Genomic DNA, 10,615 nt, shown 5'->3' with positions numbered 1-10,615 from the left:
TTAAACCAATGGGATTGTCTAAAATTTGATCTAACGGCTACATATAAACTCATACAGATTTTGTGTTTCCCCACCCAAACACCCCGTCCTACTAGATTTTTTTTAAGTCAAAATCCTAATGTAATCTAACGGTTTCATAATAAAACATTTCTTTTAACGGCCACAGATCAACATCTCCTTCCTTAACGAGTTTCATTCACCTTCCTTTTCATTTCTTTCTCTTCTTCCTCTCTCTGTCTCCGAGAAGAAAAACCTCATCAAGCATTAAGAAATCAAATCCAATCGAACAATAAGAAATCAAACCCAATCAAGATATCAACCTTACCTCAAACCCTCTGCCGATTTCTGATTTAAACCTCAATCTCAGGTAGAAATTTCCTGATTAGGGTTTATTTTCTTCCGTTTTGTTTGATTTATTTATGATTTAGAGTTCTAATAGATATTGTTTTTTTTTCCTTGAAACTAGGGTTTTTATTTGATTTGCTGAGTTTTTCCCTAGAACCAAAATTATTGGTTTTTAGTTTGATTTTACTGTTAATTTTACAGAGTTCTAATTTGATTTTTCCCTTAATTCGAGAACATATGAGGAATCTAGGGTTCGATTAGCTGCTGAATTTGCAAGTTATAGGGTTTTTAGTAATAAATTGGATAAATTGGTTAATTTTCCGATTTCGTTTTTGGAAATTGAAGAATATAATATCGTTTGCGAGACTAGGACCTTCTGTATATCTTCATGGTGATCTATAATCCCTAAACAAGACATTCAATGTGAACATAACATGAAAAAAGCTTGGTGAATCTTATTTAAAAGCTCTAATCTTATTTAGTTTTTCCCTAAACCCAAAAGTATGGATTTTTAGCTTCGTTCTTCTACAAAACTGGTTTGCTTTGGCATGGATTGAATAAATTTGATCTTGCTATTTTGATACTCTGTCTTGCATTCTCTAATGGTGTTGTTTGCTCCGCTCTTTCTAAAATTTCATGGTTGTTTTTATGTCGCTTATGTTTTCTGTTATTTTGATAATGATTCATGTTGCTGGTTTGCTTTGTGTTTATTGCTCTTGCTTGTGTTTGTTGGTATTGCTAGATATTACATCTAGATTTTCCAGAGCTTGTAGTATTTTTCAAAATGTTGGTGTTGTTGTTGATATACTGGTGTTACTGTCAGTTAGTATTTTCCAGTTTGGGTTCAGTTATCATGAATGAACTCAAATAGATTAAGTTTTGTGTTAAAGTTTGCTAGTAGAAGGATTACGATCATAAAAGATTACTTTTATGTAGTCTTTGAAAGTTATGTTAAAAGTGATATTTCTATTTCATTGTTGGAGTGTTTAGATCTTTGTTATATTATATTAGTGCGGTTAGAAGCCATAGTGTATCAAGCACCCTATGTAAAAATCTAGAAATCCCATAGCATTTTGCATTTGTTAAAAGCTGCAGTTATTGTTTCTAATTTTGGACTTGTTTTTGTAGTTGTACGTTTTCAAAAATGGTGAGGACCGAGTTGTCTGCGAAGGCAAAGAATAAAGTAAGTGCATGCTTAATGAAGTAGGAACTGTAAATAAGCAAGATGAAAAATTAGAGTCTCTTCATTTGCAGAGAGACACTTAAATGGCGAACAGTGGAATGATGGACTATTATCTACAGTTAGGAAGCGGGTACTGTTCTTCTCAATACTTACTGTAGTTAATAAAAGGAAAGCTTAATCATTATATGTGGTGCATTACTTAAACCACTATGGTGAACATGCTTTAGTTGCATTGCATGCTAAATGTTCATTTAAATTGATTTAATTGGTCAGCTACAGTTCAAGTGTGCTAATAAGCTCGATCATTTTTGTTGTATCAGGTTCACATGGAGTTAGAAAGAAAAGCAATGCAGGGGGATGCTAGCATGGCATTGAATTCTCACTTCCATGGGAAAATTACTTATAGAGCAGGAAATAAGGTATTCTTTTATCCAAGACATATAGTAATTTAGTGAATATGACTTTTTCTGTTTGCATAATATGCTAGAGTTGATGGTCAAGTCTGATTTCCAGCTTGTGGTGCTTTTATGTTATCAAATTTGAAGAAATGAGTAATTCATTTGGTATTTTATTTGAGCAGGTAATTTGCTGTCTGGAGGGAGCTAGAATTGGCATCCAGTATAAGATACCTTTTGTCGTTAAAACCCATCATTTTTAATGTTTATAATTTTCTTTTCGTGGCCATACAAACACTGAAGTTCGGTCTTAGAAAGATCTTAAAAGTAAAATGCTTAAGAAACTAAAGAAATCAATGTTTTTAGGGATTTTTTTCTCTGATTTTTTAGTAATACTTGTCTGAGGCTTTAAGCATCTCATTTTGATTGTTTGATAAACATTTTGTTCCATGCTTATTATGTGTTTGTTAGTATTCCTCTGAGAAATAATTATTTTGGAGTGATTTATAGTGTAATTCATTCAGTAACTTGAAGGAAGTTCTTTGATAATATAGTTGGATTACAGTAGCCTTTGATAATATGGTTGATTATAGTAGGTCTTTCTCTGTATTGTTAGCATGAGAGATGAGGGTAAAGCTGTTAAAGTTTTGGTGAATTGAATATGGTTTAGTCTTTCATTCGTAGTCACTTATTCATTTTTGTTTCTTTCATAGTGTTTACGTTGGGATGAGCTAGAAGGGGATTATCACAAAGTCTTGGCGAGGTGATCCCTTGCACTATTCTCTGCCAGGTAGAAGTGTTTTGCAATTCTGACGAGTTGAAATTTAAGTCGCTTGACTTCTTACATTTTCTCAATTACCTTGTGTTGGTTTGCTAATTTATGCAAGTGGTTAATTGCAGGAACAGGGCAAATTAGTTCTCAATAGGAATCTGCAACAAATGTCCAGAATATAGTTTTCCAAGGGAGGAACAATTCCCAAATCCTTAACATAACGGAAGGATTTAAGTAATAGGAGCAGTGCATAAGCCGAAATGACTCAAATCAGTTGGAAATTGTCCGTTAATTTAGTCTCCATTTAGTGTTGCCTTCATCATCCTCAAAGATATCAACCTTCACATCACTCAGCACTGGTGGTGGGAGTGTAAACAATGGTGGAAGCTTCTTTCCATTACTTTGGATGGGTGGTAATATCAATGAACAAAGGTACATTTAGTATTTCACTATTTCTGTTACTACTACTTCCTTACGTTAGTTCTTATGAGATTGTTTTTGTTTCTAATAGCATTGTAATATGGCTTTATGTACCAGTACCATGCTTAGTTCAGCTTGGGATTAACCCACTGGATTAGGGTCTTCGCGTGAGGGTTTTGGACTGCATATCAAGAAGGCCCTTAGAGGTGTGAAGGTTGAAGTAACTCATGGAGGAAGTATGAGCAGACTTATGGGTTTTCTATTCAATGAACACATTTTCCCTGTTTGCAAGTTAGAAATCAACAAAGGCCAAATCATATTTCCATGGAGGTTGATACATGCTCAAGCTTTTTTCTGTAGCTTTGGAGTTTTTATGCATTTCATTTAATGTGCTATAAATTTTTCGATGCAGGTTTGTAAAATTGTGGAGGGTCAGAGGTACTCGAAAAGACTCGATGAACGTCAAATAACTGCTCTTTTGAAGGTTACATGTGGGCGGCCACGGGAAAGGGTGAAAGATATTATGCAGGTAATGTTGGCATTTTAGCTAAATATTATGCCGAGTTTGTATACTTTTAGGAATTACTGCATTGTCTGCGTGTTCAGTATTCTTTACCTGAAGATTGTTTGCAATAAGTTTTTGTTGTAGAATGTTCGCCACAATGCTTATTACGAGGACCCATTCGCTAAGAAATCTGGAATAAAAACCAGTGATAAGCTTGCTCAAGTTGGGGCTCGCATTCTTCCTTCCCCATGGGTAAATAAGCTTACACATCTCCACTGTTAGTTGTTATTGATAAAATTAAATTTACAAGGCCATGGAACTACTGTATGAATGAGATTGTTTTATATAGATGAATGAGATTGTTTTATATGTTGGTTCATTGTCTAAATCAGATTGGTTGTTTACACTGCTTACAACAGATGACTTTATGATCAGTGGGGGATAATGTATGTCAACGTATACAACAGGTGAGATATACAATGTCCACTCATCATCAATTATGCAAGAAATTTCCCTGAAAGCACGTAGCTCGTTTCAGTTTTTACATTTTATGATATGTTGTTGATGGTTTTGCTGACATTCATGGTTATATGTTTTCATACAGGATCAATTTGACACCATGTATTTGTCAGACAATGAGAGTTATGTTATGTACTCTCGCCCTCACTTTTTAGATGGTACGCCTTGTTTACTGTTTGGATCTCCTCCAAATTATTGAAATATGCAGTTCTATGTGTATTCTTAAATATATCCACCATCTCCTGACTATAATCATGTGAATCACTTCCCTCATGCTACAGCCTAATCCCTCACGGTGCTTTTGATTCCTTTCATGATGTTATTAGAGTGTGAGTACTCCATCAAGATCCCAATGATGAATGATCAGAGAGGAACTTAAACACAAGAATGATGGCAGTATGAATCTCTTATTATGAGCTTGGTGCTACAAAGTTGAAGGAGTGTTCATTTTTTATTTCAAAATTAAGGAAATTGTAATCATCATTTTTTAAAGAAATGATTAGTTTGTATTTTTAATCTTTTTGTTCCTGTAAAGATTGTCTTTCTTTTAAGAAATGATGGAAATTGATCTATGTGATATAAAAAAACTTGATTCAGTTTTTATTTTGGTTCATAATTTGTTTTAGTATCAATTTTAATTGTAATTTAAATTTAAATTTGGGATTATCTAAATCGAAATCGGCCAGATATCAACAGATGTAGCCGGCAAAAAGTTTGGTAGCTCAAAAACGTAAGCAACCAACTTCAGGTATTTCAGTTGCTCTATTATTATGGTTGGTCTATCTATGAAGCGATCGGCGTTTTACTTGCTCTATGATCGTTGGTGTATCTATGGAGTGATCAGCGTTTCACTTGCTGTATTTTGGGTGGTCTAGCTATAAAGCGATCACTATTTTACTTGCTCTAAGAAGGTCGGTCTAGCCATGAAACAATTAAGAAAAAAGACGCTACATGATAGTTGCTTGATTACTAAAGCGATTGCCTAGCTGCTCTAGACTTGTTGAAATCCCACCTTTTGCAACTACAGAGCGAGAGCCAAATTAAGTCGCTTTAAGGGATAGAGCGACTCAATATGGGCTTTTCCAACCAAAAATGCCTGGTCGCTTAATCCAACTTTTCTTGTAGTGTTGGTTTTTGTTCAATTTTTTTTTAACTTGTCACCTAACTGTTTGGTTTATTACCTTAATGTTCAAATTGACCCATGATCGTCATTTTTTAAAATGCAGAGGTAATGATCATGCAATTGTAAATAATGAGATTCCAGATGGAGTTCATGAGCTGCCATCACTTTTGAAACATGTAATTAGTCATCATTTTCTTAATTTACATATGTCATTTAGTAAAGAGAGTTATCAATCTTACCGCCGTGTTTATGTCTAGGTTTGTGGGCATAATAAGAACGGGATCTTACTTCAAGCAACTAGTATGATGTTGATGGCTTCATTGAAGGTAAATTCAATTGTGTGGAAATTCTTGAATGAAGTGGATAATTTGATATAGTATATAAGAAGTGCAGAACGTAATGGTGTGTGGCATTTAACTTCCAAGCACTGATGGAAGCATCATGCAATGCCATTTTGATAAATTTTGGGTTCCACCGCTCTTCTTTCTATGGAATCTACTTGTGGATTTTGGTGCAACAGGATAATTAGCCTTTGTGGACCATGACTATTCTCCATAGTTTGACATGTTATGCTCTTTTGTTATTAGAAAGTGCATTCATTATTTTTTTTTGTACTAAGACGGGTGATAAACATGCATTTAGAGATCTATTGGGTACATTATGATGCAGACAAGGAAGTTGGTATTGGTGGCAGTACAGGAAGCTTGAATAGACGAGTTTTGAAATACTTGGTTGTAATTGAATTGGATATTGCAGCTTCTACGAACCGTGGTTGCAAGGAAATGGGAATGGGTGGTTGCAATAATATAAGGAATGGTGGTTGCTGTCATGATTGAGCTATGAACAAATGGATTGATGAATGGATCAGTGAAGTGAGTTAGGAATGGTGGTGTTGATTTCGATGGGTTATGCATTTAAAAGAAAATAGAGCTAAAAGGATGCTGCAGTGGCAAGGCAAAGGAGATGGAAGTGCAAATGGGTTTGGTGTGCGTGTGATGTCATTTAAAAGAAAATGGAGGTGTGAATTTAACAGGTTATGTATCTACAAAATTTGTTGCATAACTTGTAATGCATTCTCGAAATTAGTTGCATAACACGTTCTGCAACTTTTTTTTTTCATAACTTGTTATGCAGTCCAGAAAACGGTTGCATAACACGTTATGCAACTATTTTTTCTTAGTATTGAAACCAACAAAACATAACGCTGCGTAACTTGTCATGCACCTACAATAATATCTACATAACATGTTATGCAGTCGTGAAAATGGATGCATAACCTGTTATGCATCCGAAAATATGACTGCATAATGCATTATGCATCGAGAAAATTGTTGCACAATCTTTTATGCATCGAGAAAATAGATGCATAACCTGATATGCATCCAAAAATATGGATGCATACTGCATTATGCATCAATTTTTTTATGTACGCACTAAAATCAACCAAAACAATGGTTACATAACTTGTTATAGATGTATAACTTTGTCATCCAAATGCATAATTTGTTAGGAGTGGAGAAAATGGTTGCATAATTCGTTATGCGTCTGAGAATGTGTTATGCATCTTTTTTGGTGGCTGCACAATAGTTATGTATCAATTTTTCGAAAATTTTGCCTAAAATGATGATCACCTCCGATTTTTCGTGAAAACCAAAAATTTGATATTCTTGTTTGTACTCGTTGCGCAGCTCTGTTAAAAAGATTTCCAACGATATAAAATTTGTAAAATTCCAAGGCGCGGATTTTTAGATATGTTATATCCAAGTTGTGTTTCCAATTATACCCCTGATGCATAACCCTTCATGCAGACATTTTTAATAATTTCATATAATTATGGGTGTCACTTAAATAATTATGGGTGTCACGGTACCTAAAATTAATTGTGGGCCTCACAATGAGAATATTATTTTTTGGACCTGCGCCTAATTTTTCCATGTTATTAATCGTGCAAACTGGGTCGTGCCAGCAAAAGTACAACAACACAACATGCTAAAATTTGAGCCTAGCCCAGCAATGCCAAGTACGGTAACTTCATGGAAGACTACAAAATAAGGTAGAATACAACACATTTTGCGTGTATTTTACAAAAGAGTGTTTACTCTAACCAATTTTTGAATTTTTATTTTCGTTAGATTAAATTATTCATATAACAACACCATATAATTATCTAAATATCTGGAAAATATTTACTTTGAAAATTATAAATATGTCGAGACAGCACAACCGAACATGACAGAACACGATGTTTTTGTGACACATTACAACAAGCCTTCGAGAATGACACCACACGGTACACAATAATTTCTGGCATGACATGTAGCATGTTGTGCTGGGCTATGCCGGCCCGTTTTACACCTCTAATTGAATTAGTTAGACGTGGGCAGCCAAGTTATGAAGGTTGTTTTGAGGCATACTCAAAAATTTGGAGGCATACAAAATAATTACCCTAACTAGTGTTGGCTGATAAAGGGTGTCCTACGGCTAGTTAAATTACTTAGATGGCCTTGATCAATTTATTAGTTTACTTATTTAATTTAATTATTTAATTTTTATATTTTCTACTTTCTTTCTTATTTATTTTTTTCTTATTCTTAGATTTCTTAAATACTTTTTCTATTTCATTTTTTTTCTAAAATATTATTATTTTATTTTTTTTAACGAAAAAACTTAATTAATTCTATAAAAATTTAAGTAAATTTAAAATGTTTTTCTTGCTTTTTTTTAAAATTGTTTTTCTTACTTTTTTTAAAAATTGTTTAATAAGTAAATTTAAAATGTTTTTTTTCTAAAACTTAAATAAACTTAATTTTTAATTTTTTTTCATTAAAAATTAAAAATGAAAAGAAGAAAGAAAAAAGAAAATAAAAAACCGTTTCCTTAAAGAAATATTAATAAAATGGGTATTATTGTCATTATTTAAAAATAGTGGATGAGAGGTTGTTGGTTTTACTTCCTAAGGGGGACTGTATTTTGTCATTGGTGAGTAAGCCTCAAAAGTTTTCATTATGCCTCGTAACACCCTTCCAAGTTATAGGCGAACAGACAAAACACAGTCGAACAACTATTGCTGGGACGTACTAAGCCCATAAAAATGTCAGCATTTACCTATCCCGTTTGCCCATCATTGATTGATAAATGGATCCATTTGGACCTGTCAAAATTACAATGTTTGTTTCGTCTACCTCAATTCAGAGTCAAAACCGGATAAATGATGGCTCCTTGAACGCTTATCTACAATCTGTAAAGGAAAATATTATCATGTGTTTCGATTAATTAAGTTGTGTAGTTAACTGTCGACCAGAAGTATTAAAATTTCATGAAAGTCAGTTTTTTTTCTCTTTTTTTTTTTGTTTGTTTTTCTATGTCAACTTTAGATCACCAAAGAGTAACAAAATTGCAATGCCCAAAGGCCCAAAGAAAAAAAAAAAAAGCCCACCAGCTCAAAAACAAAGGAAAAATTATCGTTTGGTCCTTTTTTAGGTGGGCCCATGTCAGTTTGGTCCTTTGGTCAAACGCCTTTACTGTTTGGTCCATAATTATTTAAAAATATTAAATGGACAAAAATACCCTTCCGGATTAATTTTACTTATTTTTTATAGCAGTTCATTCGTCAAAATGAACTCCTGTTAATTTCTACTTATTTTTTCAGAAATCACCTAAACACCAGAGTTCATTCCAGAAATGAACTCCATATAAAAACCTAAGAAAATCAGAGTTCATTCCAGAAATGAACTACATATAAAAACCTAAGAAAACAGAGTTTATTCCAAAAATGAACTCCATATAAAACATAAAAAAACCAGATTTCATTCCAGAAATGAACTCCATATAAAACATAAAAAAAACAAGAGTTCATTCCAGAAATGAACTCCACATAAAAAACCTAAAAAACTAGAGTTCATTCCCAGAAATGAACTACATATAATCACCTAAAAAAACAGAGTTCATTCCAGAAATGAACTCCGTATAATCACCTAAAAAACAGAGTTCATTCCAGAAATGAACTCCATATTAAAAACCTAAAAAAACAGAGTTCATTTTTTACATGAACACACACACAAAATAAATCCATAAAAATCAGAGTTCATTCGTAGAAATGAACTGCATCTTCATCATCTTCGTTGTCTTCAAATTCAAACAGTAGCAGCAATACATCCATGAAATCGTCGTCATCGTTTTCTTCTTCTTCATCATCAACAACAACATCAAATTCAAGATCTTCAACACGAGCAGCAAACATCAAAAAATCAAGATATATCGTCTCCATCGTCATCTTCAACATAAATCTATCGTCATCTTCATCGTTTTCATCATCATCTTCAAAAGAAAACAGAATTCATTTCAAGAATGACCTTCATCAAATTCACCATCTTCAACAATAGCAGCAACAGCGACGAAGAAAAACATAAATCTATCTTCATCAAGAAAAAACATTAAAATCTTCATCACAAACCAGAGTTCATTCCTGAAATGAACTTCGTCATCTTCATCTTCTTCATCAGAAACAACAACTCATCTTCATCATCTTCATCCTCTCCATCATCAGTAGCAACAACAGACGAAAAACATCAAAATCTTCATCACAAACCAGAGTTCATTCCAGAAATGAACTCCGTCATCTTCATCTTCTTTTGTAGATCCGAAACTTACCCAAGCATGTAAGATGATAAAGGTTCATCATCATCATAAATAGCAGCAGAATCTTCAACCTCACCGTCTTCATCATCAAAACAGAAGCAAAAAACAAAAAAAAAAAAAAAAAAAAAGCGCAAAACTTCACCGTATTCATCGTCATCATCGTTCATCGTTCATCTTCTTCATCAGTAGCAGAGAAAAAAATAAAGAGAAGAGAGAATCGTTCATCATCATCTTCATCTTCTTCATCACTAGCAGGAAGAAAATAAAAAAGAAAAAGAGAGAGATTCTAGATATGAAAATATAGGAGAGAGAAAGTAAATCTGAGAACGATTCTTTTTCTCTTACTTTTTGACTATATATATGGTCCTTATCCAAAAGGGTATTTCTGCCACTACAAGATGACATTTACATCATCCATGACATCACCCTAGGACCAAACTATAATTTATATTACCAAATAGGACCAAACAGACAATTGACTAGGTCAATTGGACTAGACTCTCTCTAATATATTATTTGTATGACCAATTGGTATTTCCTACAAAATAAAATTGGACAACAAGTCCAAAACTCAAAATAATCTTTTTTTTTTTTTTTTTTGAAGGTTAACAAACAAAAACCAACAAAAAAACAAAAGCTAAGAAGAAGAATCCTCACTAAACAAGTGAGTAATACAAGAAGGAGGAGAGGTTAACCACTGATTAGACAGTTGGTT

At 33.3% G+C, this 10,615-nt stretch overlaps 1 long non-coding RNA gene across 5 annotated transcripts; it reads left to right on the top strand.

The window, feature by feature from the left end:
• The first annotated feature begins 285 nt into the window (after positions 1-285).
• On the top strand, positions 286-4,742 carry LOC113317751. Of its 5 annotated transcripts, none has more exons than XR_003343976.1 (11): positions 286-367; positions 1,474-1,528; positions 1,600-1,658; positions 1,849-1,947; positions 2,637-2,713; positions 2,824-3,127; positions 3,233-3,445; positions 3,528-3,644; positions 3,765-3,872; positions 4,040-4,087; positions 4,225-4,742. It is a non-coding gene; the product is annotated as an uncharacterized LOC113317751 (long non-coding RNA). The 5 variants fall into 5 exon arrangements; XR_003343975.1 differs by having other exon boundaries at positions 289-367; positions 1,474-1,658; positions 4,225-4,297; positions 4,421-4,740; XR_003343977.1 differs by having other exon boundaries at positions 289-367; positions 1,474-1,658; positions 2,830-3,127.
• Positions 4,743-10,615: the final 5,873 nt, after the last annotated feature.

Source organism: Papaver somniferum, chromosome 10, assembly GCF_003573695.1.
Source record: "Papaver somniferum cultivar HN1 chromosome 10, ASM357369v1, whole genome shotgun sequence".
In the NCBI taxonomy this organism is placed as follows: Eukaryota; Viridiplantae; Streptophyta; class Magnoliopsida; order Ranunculales; family Papaveraceae; genus Papaver; species Papaver somniferum.
The sequence above is the reverse complement of the archived record's forward strand: the minus strand, read 5'-3'. Positions and strand labels throughout refer to the sequence as shown.